Genomic DNA, 20,365 nt, shown 5'->3' on the forward strand with positions numbered 1-20,365 from the left:
CGAGACATGGCAACCACATGTCTTGGCCCTACCTCCTCTTGGAATTCTATCAGCTGAACACCACTGGAACCAGGATTGGTAGCTATGTTGGTTCTTTTCTAGGTATTTTCTCTCCTTCTCTCTTCCCCTTTATTCTTCCAATTCCATCCTCTCAGATTTTTGAGTAACTTAAAATCTAACAGGCTTGGAGTTTGTGAAGTTGAATGGGCTAAGTTAATGCTTGATGGAATGTTTCATGTGGATTGAATCCCGCTCTAAATTTTTTGCCAAAGTTCTCTGATTTTCAGAAGTTGCCAGTGAAGATTTTTTTTGTCGTTCCGACCTCTTGAGAACGTCTTGTCAGTATTTCTCCTGCTTTTCTACGTCCGAGTACGTGAACAAGTTTAAGTCCTTTTAAAGTGTCCCATAGAGCAACGTTTTTGGGGCCTTACATTTTAACTGGCACAATGAGCAGGCTGTTCTTGAGGTGACATGGCCATTTTATACAGCAGTAACTGCTCATGACATAATAAAGGAGAAATAAATTTGCAGTCAAAGCTGCTATTTTCTGGCAGAAAAGTAATAGAATCCCACGCAGAAGCTGATCTCAACTGCTCTCCACTGGCAGACCTGCTAAAAGCTTATATATAAAGCTTGTCCAGCCCTAAAGAGAGATGGAGACTGAGAAAAGCCAGCACCATCCGCAGTTACTTGTGGAGAAAACATGAATTTTGGTAGAAGAAAAATTTAAAATCCCAGGAAAGGACCATGCCTGGTATCCATATGCATGGAGATTTGACTCAGAGAGCTGTAAGTTGCCAACAGCTAGAAAAGGAGCTGAATCAGTTGCAAATTGCCTTAGAGCCTGAAACAATAGCCAGCCTCAGGCCGCCGGAGCAGGAAGTGAATGCAGGGATGAAGCCAGCCCCCAAAACCTGAGAAGCCAGTTAAACGCGCTGGTCCAAAGCCAAAGAGCTTTAGACTTGCAACTGAACACGGCTGGGGAAGGCCTGGAACCAGCGTTTTCTAGACTCGAGGAACAGCCAGGCCTCCCTGACTGCAAGGTTACCCCCGCAGCCCTTGCGAGGGGTTTAATGCCTCCGAGTCAAACGCTGCCCTTCAGCCTAAACTCCGCCCGCCCCTAAAACATACAGAGGGGGGTGCCCCGAAGATGATGTCACCTTCCTCCGCTCTCTGGAGGCGAGGTTCGACTCAGCAAAGCCAATCTTCTTCCCTCCTTCTCATCCCAAGCCCTGCCTGCTGATAAAGAAGCAATTTGCTTATCAGGAGGCAGTGTAGGGTAGTGGTACCTCCCTCTGCAACAGAAGTGGTTGAATTACACGGGAAAATTAGCAATGATCCCAAAGAAAGAGAAATGGAGAATGTTTTGAGAATTTTGCTAATGGGGGCGGGGGGCGGGGGGGAATGAAATAAATCCTTTTGGGAAAGAAGCGCATGGTGAAAAGCCCTGGTCTTTTGCCCGGGGAACAATCTGTTGCGTGAAGAGTTTGGACCCCTTGGAGCGGGGGAGAAGCCCCAAGCAATGCATGAGAAACAGCTGATGTCCCGTTTCCCTTCTTCTGGGTTATTGTAATTTAGTTCAAAACTTAAGGATCAAGATTAAGAAAACAAAATCTCGGGACCACCTCCAAGATTGGGTTGCGAGAGGGTGGTGAATTCAGCCATCCTAAGAGGCTTTCTGGAAATAAAATGGGGACTAAATGGAGAGTCCGTTTCCTTGTATTCTTAAAGAAGCTTTGCAGACTGCTCCTGCAGCGTCTCCTTCTGGCAGCAGTGGGTATTGAGCCTTGTCTGCCACCAGAGGCTGGAGGCCGAAATGCTGCCACTAGAGACTCTGTAGGAGAATCCTTAGGAGAAAATGCTTTTCTCCTCATGCAAGTTGGTTGTTTTGGTCTCACTAATAACCCTGAATGTTCAAGTATATCCTCACCAGGCAGGAGACTGGGTGTATGTCCTGACCTGGAATACAGAGCCGCTTCACCAGAAGCGAAAGGACTTTTGATGCCAGGGCTGTGAGATTTACAGCTCGAGACTCCCAAATTATGTGCTTAACGTTAGCTCTGGAGGCACGGAATTGTACTGGACAGTACAGTAAATGGAACTCCGCTGCAGATAAAGCTGCAATGGAACATTTCTGAAGTGAAAAGCATTCCATGGTTTATCTTTCTGCCCATTTCCAGAGCAATGTCTCTAGTATGGCAGCATGGCTGTTTGCTCCTGAATTAGTTAACCATGCTAGCAGGAGCTTGTACCTAGTGTCTATAATAGCAAGTATGGCTTTGAGTGCCAGAGGGGTAAGAGAACAAGAAAGAAAAGAGAGCCATGTCCTTTTCCCTGAGGACCACTCTAACATCACACACCTAGAACAAATACTACCTGACCCGTGGAAAAGAAATTTTGGCTTATGGACTGCAGTCTAAATTTGCAAAATAGAATGTAACAGAACGTGTAGATCCGACCAAAAGCCCATGTCACCTAAAACTGAAAAGGTCTCAGAAGGATGGTTGGCTACTCTAACTTTGGTTTGCCTACATGGTGCTAAGAATCCTCATCAGTATTGTTACGGCAGTGGATAATTTAAATAAGATAACTTTTGCCAAATAAGGCTTATTGGCGATTGTTGCTTTCTTGATGTCTTCTCAGTTTCTTTTTACAGGCTTTTTTTGTTGGTTTAATGAAAGGATCACCAAAACTTTCTGTGGCAGAGAAGACAAAAGAATACCAAGGGGATAGTTCCTCGGTCTGAAGCAGGTTCAAATGGGACTGAGTTTTCTCCTCCTAGAGGTGTTTCACGGAAAGATGAAGTGGTGACAGGACTGAAGAATTGCTCTTCTTCACCGCATTGAGTGTTTACATGTTTTTATCTTGCTACCTTTTAAGACATTTACGTGCATAGGTTTTAGATACGTTTGTTGCAAGCAATATTTTAAAAGTTTTGTATCTTCTCTCTGGTTGCCACAGTGGGGAGAGACAATTCCTCCCTACATTTATCTTAGGCAAATTTTTAGACCTCTTCCTGTCTCCTGAGAGCAAAGCACAAAATTACTCCACCAAGGCAAGTAGGTGTAATAATGGTAGGTGGTGTGTAGAGCATGATTGTGCACAAGAAAGGCATGTGGAACTGTAGGTGGCCCCTGGAAGGAAGGAAGGGAGCTTCCTGGAAGTAGGAGGAAAAGGGGCTGACAGAGGAGCAGAGGTGGCAGCTGGAAAACTCTCTCCAGCTGTAGACCAAGAAGGCATAAGTGGTAAAGCTGACGGAAGACAAGAAGAAAGAAAGAGTTTGGGTTTGAGAACCACTGAAGCGTTAGGTAAAGTCAGGAAGGTATTTGGTCGGCAGCCTTGACTGAAATGAGATGCTGGGGAGGTTGGAGCCTCTTGAGTTTTGTTATATCTTTGATCCCCAGCCCTGAGACAATCCAGACTACTAGGACAATGAAGTCATTTCAGATGGCTTTATTGAGAAAGGTTGCTCTGCTGTCATTTTCTGAAAGGCACTGAAATGATCCCTCTCTGGGTGCCGGTTCCCTTCTCTGCCCCACACGACCCAGCTAGCAGTGGGGCGGCCAGAGAAGAATCAGCAACAACACCCCGGGCATCCGTGGGGCGCAAGGGGAAACTCTCTGGTCTCGGCAGCATAACTGTGGTGTGCTCTATGGCAGAGCAACAGAGAAGAGACGGGTACAACTGAAGTGCCAAAACTGAAGATATTTCATAAATAAAAGGGCACAAACAAGGGTGCAAAACAAAACATAAAGAGGCTGCTTCAGAAGATGCCAAAGTGAGGTCAACACAGGTAGACAGATATAGATATAGATATAGATATAGATATAGATGATAGAGATAGAGATAGAGATAGAGTTAGAGATAGAGATATAGAGATATAGATTACATAGATATAGATAGCTATAGCGATAGCTATAGCTATAGATTCAGCTATAAGTAGAGATAGAGATAGAGATAGAGATAGAGATAGAGATATAGAGATAGAGATATAGATTACATAGATATAGATAGCTATAGCGATAGCTATAGCTATAGATTCAGCTATAAGTAGAGATAGAGATAGAGATAGAGATAGAGATAGAGATAGAGATATACATACATCTATATAGTCTTTCATGGCAAGTTCCAGAAGCCTTCTGGCCAATCACCGGCTGTTGATCTGCATGGCCACTCCCAGTCAGTCCCAGAGTCCTTTACTCTTCATGATATGCTCACCATAAGTTCTCTGGGTGTCATCCGTTGTGGCTTCTCTTCTCCCGAGTCTTCGTGTTGGTCGTTGATTGTCTGATGTGTGGCCACTGCATGGCCCATCCCCTCCAGCACAAGCTCCCACAACTGCCCCCTTTTGGTTTTATTTAAAATGAAAGGTCTAACAATCGTAGTAAAAATAATAACCTTGTTCTAACTAAAAACAACACAATACTTGATAGACATTAACTAAACTTGAGAATTAAAGAAACAGGCGGGTTGATATTGCGGAGCATAACTAAACAATAAGTAAATGCAATTTTCATTTCCCCTCACTTCTGAGGGCCCGAGTCCCAGGCAGCTCTCCGTCACTTCATTCCCCCTCACTTACCCACAAAACAAAAGAGAACAGAAAATCAAAAGGACTTGTGGTGGCACCCTCCCCTGGTGCCCTTCACCAACCACACAAATCAAAAGGAGAGGTTTTGTGGGGGACTAGCCTGTGGGGGACCTTACGGCGGGGCTGGGCACGGGTCTCCTGTGGGGGCAACAGAGCCCTTCCTCCGGCTGTACGGAGGGTGCCGGCTCTCCTGCCTAAATAAATAAAATAACTGGGTCGACTGGCTTCTGGGGGTCGCCTACATCCGTAATCTCTGAAACATGAATTACAACAAAAATCGGGGACTGCTAATACAATAGGAAAGCGGGAGCAGGGTTGGGGGCTGTCGCAAAGTGGGTTAGGGTAGAATCCAGGGAGGCATGGCCGCTACCGTCCTGGCAAGGGCACAGAAAAAGAGGGGAGATGGCAGATGGCTGGTGGCTGGCCTGTGCTCTTGAGCAGGTTCCATCTCCAGTCCTGTCCTTCTCAGGGATAGTGGGTTCAGGGAAGCGGGGGATGGAATACGAGAACTGGGAAAGGAAATCGGTTAAATATTGTGCAACTAAAATTTAAATTTAAGTGATCGTCAAATATACCCTCAATTATCACCAAACATCGCAAAGTAAATGATTTTCAATAATCCCTATACGATCACTGGATATCACTAATAAGGTATCAAACGTACATTGAGACAAAAAACAGGAGTCCATGGGAAAGGTTAAAGTCTAGGGGACGTTCTTCCAGAGCATAGACCCAAGAAGTCCCCCAGCAGGCCCACAGGCCTCCACACTGGCTCACGCAGATCCAAACTGCACCAGTTTTCACTCCCTCATGTAGGCCTTAGTTCCCGTGGCAGAACTCGCCTTCCCACTGGACACTCACCTGTGCCTGAGCCTGTGGAGAAGCCAGGCTCCCTCCCCCTCTGCCCACAGCAACACAGACACTCCCAACCTTTCCCAAGAGCTGCAGCGCAACCACAGCCACAGCAGCAACCCCAGCAGTGACACCACTGCTCTGCTCCGTTTTGCCCCACTCTGCTCCTCTAGTCACAGCTGCAAGCCTGTCTCTCCACAACAGGTTGTGCCTGGCGGCAACAAAGCCACAAGATTTCTGCCCGCTTCCAATCCATGCCACAAACCCCATCTATGGCTCTTCCCACATTTAAGAAACACCTGACCATTCCGAAGCAAATTTAGACCTTAATGACAGGGTGAGAACAAAGGGAAGCTTCCAACACATTGAAGGTTTTATTTATTATCCTATTTATTTCCACTATCAGTCTAAACAAACTACAAACTACGAGCTAGAAACTAGGAACTAGGAACTAGAATAAACAACTATGGCCTCTTCCAGGGCTAGTATCTCCTCTCGGCCATAAACTGCTGCGTTGCCACGATCAGAGGCGTCAGGCTGGAGGTCGGCTCGGCGGAGGTTACAAACGGATGCTGCCCAAAGAGAAAAAGAAGAAATTAATTTCTACTTACCTCACAGGCTGAAACAGGCTTTCTCTGGCAACAAGAAAGATACAGAAAGGAGGGCATTCTGTGCACCTCTGTCTCCACATCCAGGACCTTGCTACATGGGGCCAACATGGCTCCCAATCCCACAAATCCATTAATTCAGATGTCTTCAGCTTAAGGAGATTTGGTCTAGGTGACCTTGAAAGGCTCCTTCCAACCCATCCTAGGCCAGGATTCTCCTCTCTTTTCCTTTGAAAAGCCCCCCAGACTGGAGATTCTTAGGAGCGGGGCCCATCCGAGGCCTTGGACTTGAGCAGATGAGGAGCCCCTGGCAGTGGGTGGCTGGCGCATCCGGCAGCCCCTTTGCCTTTTACCTGCAGAAGTTCCTGGGCAGACCAGCGCCTGTCCTCGTCCGTCTCCAGGCAGCAGTGCAGAAAGTCTCGCAACCAAGCGGACTGTTGCCTGGGGTTCTGCAGCTTCGGGCTGCCCCTGGTGCTTATCAGCTGTTGAACCTAGAGCAGAAGGAAATGCCACGCTCTACCTGCCTCTTTCACACCCCAAACTGCTCACACAGACCCCACCGGACAAGCTCCCATCTCCAGTAGCTCTTTACTCCCTGCCCGAGGGTGGCAGATACCTTTCCTGCCCCTACTAAAAGAACCCAAAGCCCGAGGCAGCCATAGCCAGTCCAATATGCAAAGGCTCTTGCCTTGGCCCCTGATTTCATTGGCTGATGGAATTAGGAGCAACTCCATCAGCAAAAGCACCCTTTGCTTCTCTGAGCACTGACACCAGCTCTACAGGCGATGCGGAAGACAGACTTTTATCTAACTCTACTATTTCCAAGGATTATTCCATCAAATGCAGCTCAGCACTGCTCACTGCTCCCTTAGGCAAAGCTTCCATCAAGCAAAAGGCATCGTGAGGTTTTGGTGCAGTTCGTGATCAAATGCCAAGGGGATAATCTGGACAAGAAGCACGAGAGACTATGCAGCCTGGAACCCGTCATTTTCAGCTGCTAGCAAGCTTCCCAAGCAGAAGAATGGGAGCAGATTTTGTCCGAGTGACAGCAGTATCTGAGAGTAGTTGCAGCGTACCGTGCGGGAGGTCATCATCAGGTAAGGAGGCGCTCCTTCCACCATCTCCATCCCCACAATGCCAAAGGACCAGATGTCCACTTTGGGGCCATAGGGCTTCCTGCTGAAAATTTCTGGCGCCATCCAGTAAGTTGTCCCAACAGCCGATCTCCGTTTGCTCTGCTCAGCGGTGAGCTGAGCAGAAAGGCCAAAGTCAGCTGAGGAGAAAAAAACCATTCTGATCAAGCCAGCGTGAATTAGGGAAGCCAACAAAAGAATTCCCCACGGTACCAATGTCCAAGAAGGCAGTGTGGAATCCCAGCTGCAAAGGGGCCCTGCTGCCATTCCTCAGGCCTGCAGCCGAGGAAATACGGAATTGGCCACTTAGCAAAAGCCCCCAGTTTCAGGCAGTGGCTTTTAGTCCCCTGAAGCTATTAGACTGCAACTGCCTTGCTTGGGAAGGATCACACACAAGCCAAAGGCACCCCCTACCCCTTCTTCCCAGCAACACCTCCCTGCGCCTTGTGGCTGTGCTCTGCGCTCACAGCAGGGCAGCCTGCACTGCCACGGGCATCAGGGAACCGGCAGTCACCCAAAGGCAGCCCCACACCGCAGCCCGCCACGGCTGAGCCTGGCCAACAACACCCACCCAACTTGACAGATCCGTCCAAGCCCAGGAGAATGTTGTGGCTTTTGACGTCTCGGTGGATCACTTGCTTGGAGTGAAGGAAATCCAGGCCTTGCAGGCACTGAGAGAGGAAAAAGCAACACGAGCCTAAGTGGATTTCGTCCCACAAGCAGGGAAGTGGCACATCTGCAAGGCTGACTTCCTGGGGGATGGTGAGCCATGGCAAGACAGGCTGCTGGCAAAGGCAGCAGAGCCTGCTGCTCCAACACGAGGACAGCAGTGCTTTTCTAAGTGCGGGTGTGTTTGCTTTTGAAAGAGAAAGGGCAATTGTTCCTCTGGCCAGTGTCCTGCAAACACAGACTCAAGAAGCACTGCTGCCGTGGCTGTACTCTCTCCAGCCAGACAACAGTGGCTGCTTTTGCCAACACCACGTTGGCTGCCAGGCTCTCCTTTCAGGCTGAGCTCTGTGAGAGTCCTGCGAGTATCTCTTTGTCTTTGCCACTTGCTTGACATGGTGCCAGCAGCACCTTTGCTCTTAGGAAGGAATGTGGAAGGAATGGGAAGGAACGCAGTGCACACAGGCTCCAGGCAAGTGTTTAGAGAGGCAAAGACAAACACCCTAGAAGAAGGGCAGGGACACTGGCAGGCACTTCCGATGCTCTTGCTACTGCCAGTTATAAGAGAAAGGCAGAAAGGAAGCTCGGAAGGTGAAATCTCTCCTCTCCTTATCACCCATTTGGAAGGACCATCCCGACCAAGCCGTGGGAAGCACAAGCGCCATCCCTTACCTCCCGAGAGACAGCTGCTATCTCTCCTTCTGCCATACGAATCTCCCTAATGACATCGTGTAAAGAACCTCCGTCCATGTACTCCATCACCAGCCAGACTTCCTCGTCCACCAGGTAGCTGAAGGGAGGAAACAACAGCCTGGAGATGAATGCGTGCACTTCCTGATGGATTCTCCTTCCTGTGTCTCTCTCAGAAGAAGACAGGAGGAAGTCAATAATCATTCGCTATGCTCTCCAGGGCTTGAACTCAATCTACAGTGTTTTGTCAGCACATAAGACCCGTGGGAAAAAAAATCAAATGCCAAACCAAACAAAACAATGTGGAGAGAGGACAGGAACTTTGAGGCTGTTGGCTCAAGAAAGACAGGGCCAAGTCCGCTCTTTGAAAGCACACGTCAAACTAGGTATGCCAGCAAAGATTAATGCAGCCCCAATGCAATCTCCTCCCAAGACACTGTGGATCAGTCCAGAAACAGGAATTAACAGCTCCATCCTCTGTCAGCTCCATCGTCTGCCAGTGGTTGAACCGCTGCCTTGCAGGATGTGGATGACCTTTCATGGCAGAACAGCAGAACCACTCACCTGTCTAGAAAGGTCACAAGATTGGCGTTCTTATTGCCACGCATGACCTGGATTTCATTCAGGCACAGTTCACTGCTGCTCTCTTCCAGGAGACTAATTTTCTTTATGGCCACCTACAACGACATGGAAAACCGTGAACCAAAGTCTGTGGCGCAGGACCACAAGGGGAAGACGGAGACAGTGATTATGGGATGATGGAGCTGGGCTGGGCCAAACCGCCTTGTGGCTGGACATCAGACCGCTTGCTTGGGCACCTCCCAGGACAAAGAGCCAGATACCCTTTGCCTTGTAAACCTGGGAGAAACATGGTCTAAGCTCTCCACCGCAAAGCTCTAACAACACAGGCTGTGCCCACAGTCTTCCCCCAGGGCCTTACTTTATCATCCCCATTTTCATTCACACACCCCTTGCAAGCAGGAAGCCATTTTGTGCCGGTAAGAATGGAGCAAAACTGCTGGGAAACCTTTGGCACTTCTAGGGGGCTTGATCATTACTCCAGCAACCACTGGCATTCTCCATTGCACAAGAACAAAGCAAACCCTTGCAGACATGACAGATAAAATGCCGTCCTAAAACAGCACTGCAGAAGCTGTGGCGCTGCTTGACGCTTACCTCTTCTCCTGTGGCAGTCTCCACTGCCATGCACACCGTGCCAAAACCCCTAGAAACAAAAGAGCAGCAGAGAAAGAAGAAGTCCTTTAGTCCCTGCAAGTGCAGGACACCGCGGTCCAACCGCGGAAAAAAAGTCCCGGGGCAAACAGTAAATGGAACACGACAGATTCTCGTCTGGGTCTTTTCTCCCTTTTCTCTTTCTGTATCTGTGCATGTGTGGGATTTTTCCAGGCACATGCCGGTTCGGCCTTCTCACACCTCTCCTTGGAGTCTATCTGCCAAATTCAAGCACCACCACTGAGGCCTTCTGAGAAGTCTGAAGCCATGTAAGAGCCATTGGAGGAAAGCCTCCAGACACAGATCCTTTCTCCAGCTTCCAAGGAAAATAGTGTCCAGCCACAGCCTGCAGCCACAGCTGGAGCAGGCAAAGGCTTCCACTGTTGCGCACACAAATGGAGAAGTACTCAAAATAGAGGATCCTTAGACGGCTGTGTTCTGGGTCCAGAGCCATTGGCAGCTGCTTCTCTTTGGTGCACCAGACACAGGAAGGGCTCTACTTTTCTGGCCACTTCAGCTATAAATGCTGACCAGTACTTAGAGATCATCAGGCATCATCTTAATGCAGTGTCTGAACAGCTTTGGAGCTTGCCTGCTGTCACTCTGGGGAGGTGTGACACCAGCAAAATGCACCGCCCCCCGCTGTGAAGAAGGAGCTGTGGCTGCACTCACCCTTTGCCAATCGTTTCCAGTTCTGTGTACTTAGCCTCAGGATCTCCCTCGCTCACCAGCATCTCTGTAAAAATCCCAAGGAAAGATGTTCACTTCAGAAGAGGTCCCACCCTGCAGCAGATCAGAAAGGCAGCCCCACTGTCTGGGACACTCTGCCCTTTCAACTCAGTCAGCTGGGAAACACCACCACCACCACAACCAAAACCACCACCACCACCACCACCACCACCACCACCACCTCAAAAACAACAGCAGCAAGACAAGCAGCCCTGCAGCACAGATGGCCTGCCCAAAACTAGAAGTCTACACTAAAATCTAAGCACATCGAGAAACAGTCAGAGGAGACAGGGATCAGAAAACTGCAACCAGGAGAAGTGATTGTTGTCTACAAACATTAAGGGCAGCAGGAAAAACAAAACCTTTCTGTTCTTGGCCATGAACACTCTGTGACATTCAACAAAAGCTTTCATCCTTGCAAACATCCAAGGCATCTTGGGTTCTGGAATCAATTCTTATCAACAGCTGCCCTTTCCAGAACAGGAAGAATATTGCAAAGTGCTTCCAGCAGAGCCGAGATCTCCAGCTTTAAGCAGGACTTTGCCTAAACAATGCCCCTCTGCCTTTCAAGAGCAGCAGCTTATGTTATACCCTACTGTGATGGGCCTCAGGAATGAGGTCCCTCAGCCTTTAGGCCAGGCTAAGTTCTGAAGATGACCTTGGCTGTGCCCCACAGGAGCTGGGCCCCACAGGAGCTCCTTGAGGCCTACTCATTCGCTAGGTCACAGCCTCCTGCTCAGCCAGAAACAACCTCTGTTTTCTTTTTGGCATAGAGGGAAGCTCAGGCAAAGCCAAACCAGGCCCAGCTGCCCTCAGAGGCAGGAGCAACACCCCAGGGACCCCTCACCACCTCAAAGCACAACAGCAGGTCCTGTGTGGAGGCCACAGGACCTGGCACTCAGCTGAGGAGGAGCAGGAGGTGGGACAGCTCTTGCTGACACGCGCACACACAAGGCACTGCTCCGGCGGACAAGGATCACAAAGCACATACTCAGCATGGCCAGGCACTTGTCCTCTGTCCTCTCTCCCAGCTGCTCTCTGCTGCCAGAGGAACCAGTCGTGCTCCAGCTGCTGCCAGAGGAACTAGAGGAACTAGTCGTGCACGAGCTGCTCAGGCTTGAGTTTCCAGCTTGGGGACTGGAGGCTTCTTCAGGGCCTTCAGCTGCAGCTCGTGCAGGTACCAGGACACAGGAGGTGGAGCTCTGGGACAAGAAATTCATTTGGGTCACAAACATGCCTGCACGTCGGAGGTGCCCCTCCGATCCCATTTCAAATGCAAGCTCCTAGGAAGACGCTGCTGGCCACACCCAGGGCTCTTCACCTCTCAGCTTTCGCAGCCCACTTCTCCAGCTCAAGGCGCAAAATCCAAAGGCTGCTTTTACATGATGGACAAAATGACACCAAAGACACTGCTAGCCAAAACAGGCACTTACTGACGTGGGCTGCTCAGGCCGCAGGCTGACAGCAGGGGCAGGTTCATTGGCAGCGGATTCCTCCTCTTCAGCCTCTTCCTCGGGTGCAGAGGCAGCCAGAGCAGGTGCTGACGCTGCCCCTGTGCTCTGTGGGCAGACAGCAGCATGAGGGTCAGGAAAGAACCTGTCATTCAGAACCTTCGGTATATTCAGCTACAGGCCCCGCTGCAACTCAGCTGTTCCTTTAGCTACTGACTGACTTTAGCTGTTCTGTGGGGAGGGCCTGGTCCCTCCTGGGGACAGTGTCTCCTCATATCCTGCAAGGCTGTGAACTGCATCTTTGCACTGCTCTCTTCACTGGGGACAAGGAGCCTGCACAGCCACTGGGCACAAAGGGCTTCACTTGTACCCCAGGAGCATCCCAAGACATCCTAATGCTACCTCTTGTCTCTGGCTAAGACAAATTCACAGCCCCTGTCAGAACAGTAGGAAAGCGATGCCTAAGCGTCCAAGTTCCACACCCCTTTTCCAGGCCTCACAGGCTGGGGGAAGTGCTCTGGAAGAGCTGGAAGGATTCCAGCCCTCAGCATCTTCAGCCAGGCACGGGAGGTGCTGTCTGACCAGAAACTTGCAGCTATGCTTTGTTCCAGCCACAGGACTACCCAGAGGTGCCACTTACTGATGCTGGATGCTCAGGCCCTGCAGTGGCAGCAGGTGCACTTTGGTGGGAATCTTCCTCCCCTTCGGCCTCTTCTTCAGGAAGACGTGCAGCCAGAGGAGGCTCAGAGGTTGGTTTTGGGCTCTGCAGACAGACAGCAGTGTGAGGGACTGGTAACCTTCTTTATATTCAGCTCTAGAGCCAGATGCACTAAGGAGAAATCATCTGCACAGAAATGGCATTCTAAGTTGTTCAAACTCAAGTAGAATGGGCCAATTCGATGGGACTGCACTCTCTTCTACAGGAGAAATTCCATCATGGCTTAAAGCACCAAGCAACCCCACTTTCAGCTGCTTAAAAGCTCTGAAAAGGAACTGGAGGAAACAGCCCGGGATCCAACTCCTCCTGCAGCTGCTACTGCTGCTGCTGCTGCTGCGGCTGCTTCTGCGAAGAGCCTGCACTGTACTTCCATTCATCCAAGCAGGCTGGCGCTGGACTGCAACAGGCCCAGCTCACAGCTTGCTCCACAATTGTCAAAAGCTACCAACGCCAAAGGCTCCTTTCCCACTCACCCAAGGACCGGATTCTCTCCAGGCACGGGTGACGTGACCTGCAACACACAAGGGAAAAAGAACCAGATGCTGTAAGAAAACTGCCTGTGCTGGGCAAGCCTACCAGAAAGTCTCCAACCCAAAGACAGATCATTCTGTTTTCACTACGTCACTCCAGCAGCAAGCCTTGTGTCACACAGCAAGCAAGACAACAGCACAAACCACTGCCTCGTGTCTACCTTCTGTCCTCTTTGGCCACTCAACCCATAGAAACTTGAGACTGAGAAAGTCCGAGTGGTTCTGTACTAGGCATTACAGCTTCTGCCCCACCCCATCCAGCAGGAGCTACAGCTCCTCTCTTTCCTGTACTTCAGTTTTCTGAAGAGATTGCATGCAGCAATTGCCATGGGCTTACTGAAAGCCTTTCCCCAAAATAGCTTTGCCCAAGTCCCCCTTAACCATGGTGGCAGTTCTGTGGTGACACAGCACAGGAACAGCTCCTGGCTTCAGCAGCACACAAGAACTCCTCTGAAATGTCTATCTCAGAGGCCTTTTCCAAGCTGAGTCTGTGGTTTCATCACAGAACAAATGGCTCTTCTAGCACGCAGGAAGTGTCAAGTTCCACAGGCACGTCCTGGGATGAGGGAATGCAGACAAGAAGACTTGAACTGAGGGACTTTCCCTCAGTCCTGGAGAGCAGCGCACAGCTTTCACAAGGACTCCTGTCAAGCTCTCCCAGTCTTCCTATCTTGGAAGTTGTCTTGCTTGAGCCAGCAAACTGGGGAGATTCCAGACTCCATTGCCACAGGCTATGCCACGGGAGGAGCGGAACCCCTGCAGGCTACATTACAAATGCTGCCCCACGCCCCACTGGCTAGAGACACCCCCTTCTTAGCTGCAGCTGTTGACAGCAGCTTTACCCAACTAAAGGCCTCTTGGTGGCATTTTGGTTTCCATATGCCGCACTGAACAAAACAGTCCACTTACGTGCCAGGTGGGTGAAAAAGTACCCCGAATAAGCCAAGGAGAAAGCCGTGCAAACTGCAGCACACACCCTCTCCATGGCTTGAGCAGTGCTGCTCAAGTCTGCACCAGACAACACCTGTGGGGAAAAAACAAAAATACTCAAGAGTCCTGCTGGCAGAGATCTCGGCGATCAGCAGGTTCCGCCTGCAGCGAGCGTGCCACAGAGCTGCTCTGCGCACTGAGCCCTTCCGGGCCTCGGCACAGCAACTTTGCCTTGACAACGCTGGGATGCGGCCGCTGACATCACAATAGCAGCCACCCTAGGCTGGTTTGTGAATTCATGCATAGAACCAGGCCTTCTCTACAGCTCAGGCCAAAAAAAGCCTGCAAAGCTCTCCTCTGCTACAAAGCAACACAAAAAGCCCTCCTAGTCCAGAACCTGCTGCTCAAGGCATCTAAGAGTAACTCCAAGAACACACTAAGCCCCTGTAGCCCACACCGAGAAGCTGAGCACTGAGAAGGGACCAGGATGTGAGGAACCACGCTAGTGGTCTTTGGCCACCAATGCTTCTGGCCAATAATGTTCCACCTGGACCTTCCTCAGCTCTTGAAAGCAGCAAACAAGGAGAAGCACTGCTTTAATTGCATTTAGAGCTTTCTCCTAGCTACAGAGACGAGGTCATGGATCTTTCAGCACTATTTCTTCAAAACATTGTACATCATAGCCATAGTAGGATTTCAGCAGGGAAATGCCATGACCGGAAATGCAAGGGGGATCCTTCTGTCTGGCTCCCTCTAGCACAGAGGCCTTGGCACCAAAGCACCACCACCGTTTCCCCCCCCAGCCCCAGCCCCCCCAGTTTTGTCCTTCCACAGTATTTCTTAGGACACGGGGCTGAGATGGGTGGCACAGAAGTGACAGCTCTGACACATGGCTGAAACCATCAGGGCCAGGGTGGCATCTGGGACTGTATTTCCGCTCCAGCAGAACAAGGCAACCCAGAGTGGTGACACTGATACCAAGTGAGTTCAGCCAAGCCAAAAGGGAGCCCAGCCAAGCCAAACGGAGCCCAGCAGGGTGGGAGGAAGAGGCAGTGAAGCGGCAGAGCTGATTCCCATGCACACGCCCAGCATGGCGGACTGATGGTAGCGGCAGTACCAAACAGAGCTCTGCAGGGAGAGACACCCGTCACCATCGCCGCTGCCACCATCACTGCTGCAGAGAGGGAGCAGGAAACTGCCACTGCAGGTCCACAGCTGCTCCAGGCAGCACCAGCAGCCCCCATCTACCATCAGAATCATTCTGTAAGCCCTCGCCATCTTGTCTTTGTTCCAGGCGCCCCATGTGACACTTCACCTTTGTCGCTTAAGCCATTACCTCTTTTGCACAATTTTCTTCTTCTTGTTGTATACTGCTTTTTTTTTTTTTTTTTTTTCCTTACTACATTGTAACTCTAACATTTTTTGCCACTCATAGATTGGTTTTTCCGTTTTTCCCCTCCACTGTCTTGGAGAAGGGGAGAGTGGAGAAGCGTTACAAGGACTATCTCAGGATGAGGACACAGAAAGGAGGGAAGGTCTTAGAAAGAACAAACAAGCCTCATGCTGCCTCTTTTGGATAAAGATAATAAAAGTGCAGGTTTCTTAATATCCAGCCACAAATCTTTGGAGTCTTGACAGCCAAGAAGCACAGGAACCCGGAAACCTTGTGGTGAGAGGCTAGAGATTGCTGGCTCAAAACATTTCAGGTGCTTGTATGCGGGGAAAGGGGCAGACCAAGCCTTGCTCTGGTGAGGTGATGCCCTACTCTGCCCACCCCACACTGCCAGGCCTGTATCCCAGCCCAGCAGTGGCCGCTGATCCCTGGCACAGCAGAGGCAACGCTCCACACCTGTGTCTGGAACCCCTAACTCAGCTCCTAAAAGGCCGGGTGAGTGGGAGCCCCATGTTGGGGAAGGCCCCAGGAAAGCCAAAGGGTATTTAACTCCCGAGACATGGCAACCACATGTCTTGGCCCTACCTCCTCTTGGAATTCTATCAGCTGAACACCACTGGAACCAGGATTGGTAGCTATGTTGGTTCTTTTCTAGGTATTTTCTCTCCTTCTCTCTTCCCCTTTATTTTTCCAATTCCATCCTCTCAGATTTTTGAGTAACTTAAAATCTAACAGGCTTGGAGTTTGTGAAGTTGAATGGGCTAAGTTAATGCTTGATGGAACGTTTCATGTGGATTGAATCCCGCTCTAAATTTTTTGCCAAAGTTCTCTGATTTTCAGAAGTTGCCAGTGAAGATTTTTTTTGTCGTTCCGACCTCTTGAGAACGTCTTGTCACTATTTCTCCTGCTTTTCTACGTCCGAGTACGTGAACAAGTTTAAGTCCTTTTAAAGTGTCCCATAGAGCAACGTTTCTGGGGCCTTACATTTTAACTGGCACAATGAGCAGGCTGTTCTTGAGGTGACATGGCCATTTTATACAGCAGTAACTGCTCATGACATAATAAAGGAGAAATAAATTTGCAGTCAAAGCTGCTATTTTCTGGCAGAAAAGTAATAGAATCCCACGCGGAAGCTGATCTCAACTGCTCTCCACTGGCAGACCTGCTAAAAGCTTATATATAAAGCTTGTCCAGCCCTAAAGAGAGATGGAGACTGAGAAAAGCCAGCACCATCCGCAGTTACTTGTGGAGAAAACATGAATTTTGGTAGAAGAAAAATTTAAAATCCCAGGAAAGGACCATGCCTGGTATCCATATGCATGGAGATTTGACTCAGAGAGCTGTAAGTTGCCAACAGCTAGAAAAGGAGCTGAATCAGTTGCAAATTGCCTTAGAGCCTGAAACAATAGCCAGCCTCAGGCCGCCGGAGCAGGAAGTGAATGCAGGGATGAAGCCAGCCCCCAAAACCTGAGAAGCCAGTTAAACGCGCTGGTCCAAAGCCAAAGAGCTTTAGACTTGCAACTGAACTCGGCTGGGGAAGGCCTGGAACCAGCGTTTTCTAGACTCGAGGAACAGCCAGGCCTCCCTGACTTCAAGGTTACCCCCGCAGCCCTTGCGAGGGGTTTAATGCCTCCGAGTCAAACGCTGCCCTTCAGCCTAAACTCCGCCCGCCCCTAAAACATACAGAGGGGGGCGCCCCGAAGATGATGTCACCTTCCTCCGCTCTCTGGAGGCGAGGTTCGACTCAGCAAAGCCAATCTTCTTCCCTCCTTCTCATCCCAAGCCCTGCCCGCTGATAAAGAAGCATTTTGCTTATCAGGAGGCAGTGTAGGGTAGTGGTACCTCCCTCTGCAACAGAAGTGGTTGAATTACACGGGAAAATTAGCAATGATCCCAAAGAAAGAGAAATGGAGAATGTTTTGAGAATTTTGCTAATGGGGGCGGGGGGCGGGGGGGAATGAAATAAATCCTTTTGGGAAGGAAGCGCATGGTGAAAAGTCCTGGTCTTTTGCCCGGGGAACAATCTGTTGCGTGAAGAGTTTGGACCCCTTGGAGCGGGGGAGAAGCCCCAAGCAATGCATGAGAAACAGCTGATGTCCCGTTTCCCTTCTTCTGGGTTATTGTAATTTAGTTCAAAACTTAAGGATCAAGATTAAGAAAACAAAATCTCGGGACCACCTCCAAAATTGGGTTGCGAGAGGGTGGTGAATTCAGCCATCCTAAGAGGCTTTCTGGAAATAAAATGGGGACTAAATGGAGAGTCCGTTTCCTTGTATTCTTAAAGAAGCTTTGCAGACTGCTCCTGCAGCGTCTCCTTCTGGCAGCAGTGGGTATTGAGCCTTGTCTGCCACCAGAGGCTGGAGGCCGAAATGCTGCCACTAGAGACTCTGTAGGAGAATCCTTAGGAGAAAATGCTTTTCTCCTCATGCAAGTTGGTTGTTTTGGTCTCACTAATAACCCTGAATGTTCAAGTATATCCTCACCAGGCAGGAGACTGGGTGTATGTCCAGACCTGGAATACAGAGCCGCTTCACCAGAAGCGAAAGGACTTTTGATGCCAGGGCTGTGAGATTTACAGCTCGAGACTCCCAAATTATGTGCTTAACGTTAGCTCTGGAGGCACGGAATTGTACTGGACAGTACAGTAAATGGAACTCCGCTGCAGATAAAGCTGCAATGGAACATTTCTGAAGTGAAAAGCATTCCATGGTTTATCTTTCTGCCCATTTCCAGAGCAATGTCCCTAGTATGGCAGCATGGCTGTTTGCTCCTGAATTAGTTAACCATGCTAGCAGGAGCTTGTACCTAGTGTCTATAATAGCAAGTATGGCTTTGAGTGCCAGAGGGGTAAGAGAACAAGAAAGAAAAGAGAGCCATGTCCTTTTCCCTGAGGACCACTCTAACATCACACACCTAGAACAAATACTACCTGACCCGTGGAAAAGAAATTTTGGCTTATGGACTGCAGTCTAAATTTGCAAAATAGAATGTAACAGAACGTGTAGATCCGACCAAAAGCCCATGTCACCTAAAACTGAAAAGGTCTCAAAAGGATGGTTGGCTACTCTAACTTTGGTTTGCCTACATGGTGCTAAGAATCCTCATCAGTATTGTTACAGCAGTGGATAATTTAAATAAGATAACTTTTGCCAAATAAGGCTTATTGGCGATTGTTGCTTTCTTGATGTCTTCTCAGTTTCTTTTTACAGGCTTTTTTTGTTGGTTTAATGAAAGGATCACCAAAACTTTCTGTGGCAGAGAAGACAAAAGAATACCAAGGGGATAGTTCCTCGGTCTGAAGCAGGTTCAAATGGGACTGAGCTTTCTCCTCCTAGAGGTGTTTCACGGAAAGATGAAGTGGTGACAGGACTGAAGAATTGCTCTTCTTCACCGCATTGAGTGTTTACATGTTTTTATCTTGCTACCTTTTAAGACATTTACGTGCATAGGTTTTAGATACGTTTGTTGCAAGCAATATTTTAAAAGTTTTGTATCTTCTCTCTGGTTGCCACAGTGGGGAGAGACAATTCCTCCCTACATTTATCTTAGGCAAATTTTTAGACCTCTTCCCGTCTCCTGAGAGCAAAGCACGAAATTACTCCACCAAGGCAAGTAGGTGTAATAATGGTAGGTGGTGTGTAGAGCATGATTGTGCACAAGAAAGGCATGTGGAACTGTGGGTGGCCCCTGGAAGGAAGGAAGGGAGCTTCCTGGAAGGAGGAGGAAAAGGGGCTGACAGAGGAGCAGAGGTGGCAGCTGGAAAACTCTCTCCAGCTGTAGACCAAGAAGGCATAAGTGGTAAAGCTGACGGAAGACAAGAAGAAAGAAAGAGTTTGGGTTTGAGAACCACTGAAGCGTTAGGTAAAGTCAGGAAGGTATTTGGTCGGCAGCCTTGACTGAAATGAGATGCTGGGGAGGTTGGAGCCTCTTGAGTTTTGTTATATCTTTGATCCCCAGCCCTGAGACAATCCAGACTACTAGGACAATGAAGTCATTTCAGATGGCTTTATTGAGAAAGGTTGCTCTGCTGTCATTTTCTGAAAGGCACTGAAATGATCCCTCTCTGGGTGCCGGTTCCCTTCTCTGCCCCACATGACCCAGCTAGCAGTGGGGCGGCCAGAGAAGAATCAGCAACAACACCCCGGGCATCCGTGGGGCGCGAGGGGAAACTCTCTGGTCTCGGCAGCATAACTGTGGTGTGCTCCATGGCAGAGCAACAGAGAAGAGACGGGTACAACTGAAGTGCCAAAACTGAAGATATTTCATAAATAAAAGGGCACAAACAAGGGTGCAAAACAAAACATAAAGAGGCTGCTTCAGAAGATGCCAAAGTGAGGTCAACACAGGTAGACAGACATAGATATAGATATAGATATAGATGATAGAGATAGAGATAGAGATAGAGATATAGAGATAGAGATATAGATTACATAGATATAGATAGCTATAGCGATAGCTATAGCTATAGATTCAGCTATAAGTAGAGATAGAGATAGAGATAGAGATAGAGATAGAGATAGAGATAGAGATATACATACATCTATATAGTCTTTCATGGCAAGTTCCAGAAGCCTTCTGGCCAATCACCGGCTGTTGATCTGCATGGCCACTCCCAGTCAGTCCCAGAGTCCTTTACTCTTCATGATATGCTCACCATAAGTTCTCTGGGTGTCATCCGTTGTGGCTTCTCTTCTCCCGAGTCTTCGTGTTGGTCGTTGATTGTCTGATGTGTGGCCACTGCATGGCCCATCCCCTCCAGGACAAGCTCCCACAACTGCCCCCTTTTAGTTTTATTTAAAATGAAAGGTCTAACAATCGTAGTAAAAATAATAACCTTGTTC

The sequence above is a fragment of the Anomalospiza imberbis genome, unplaced genomic scaffold, assembly GCF_031753505.1.
Source record: "Anomalospiza imberbis isolate Cuckoo-Finch-1a 21T00152 unplaced genomic scaffold, ASM3175350v1 scaffold_143, whole genome shotgun sequence".
NCBI lineage: Eukaryota > Metazoa > Chordata > Aves > Passeriformes > Viduidae > Anomalospiza > Anomalospiza imberbis.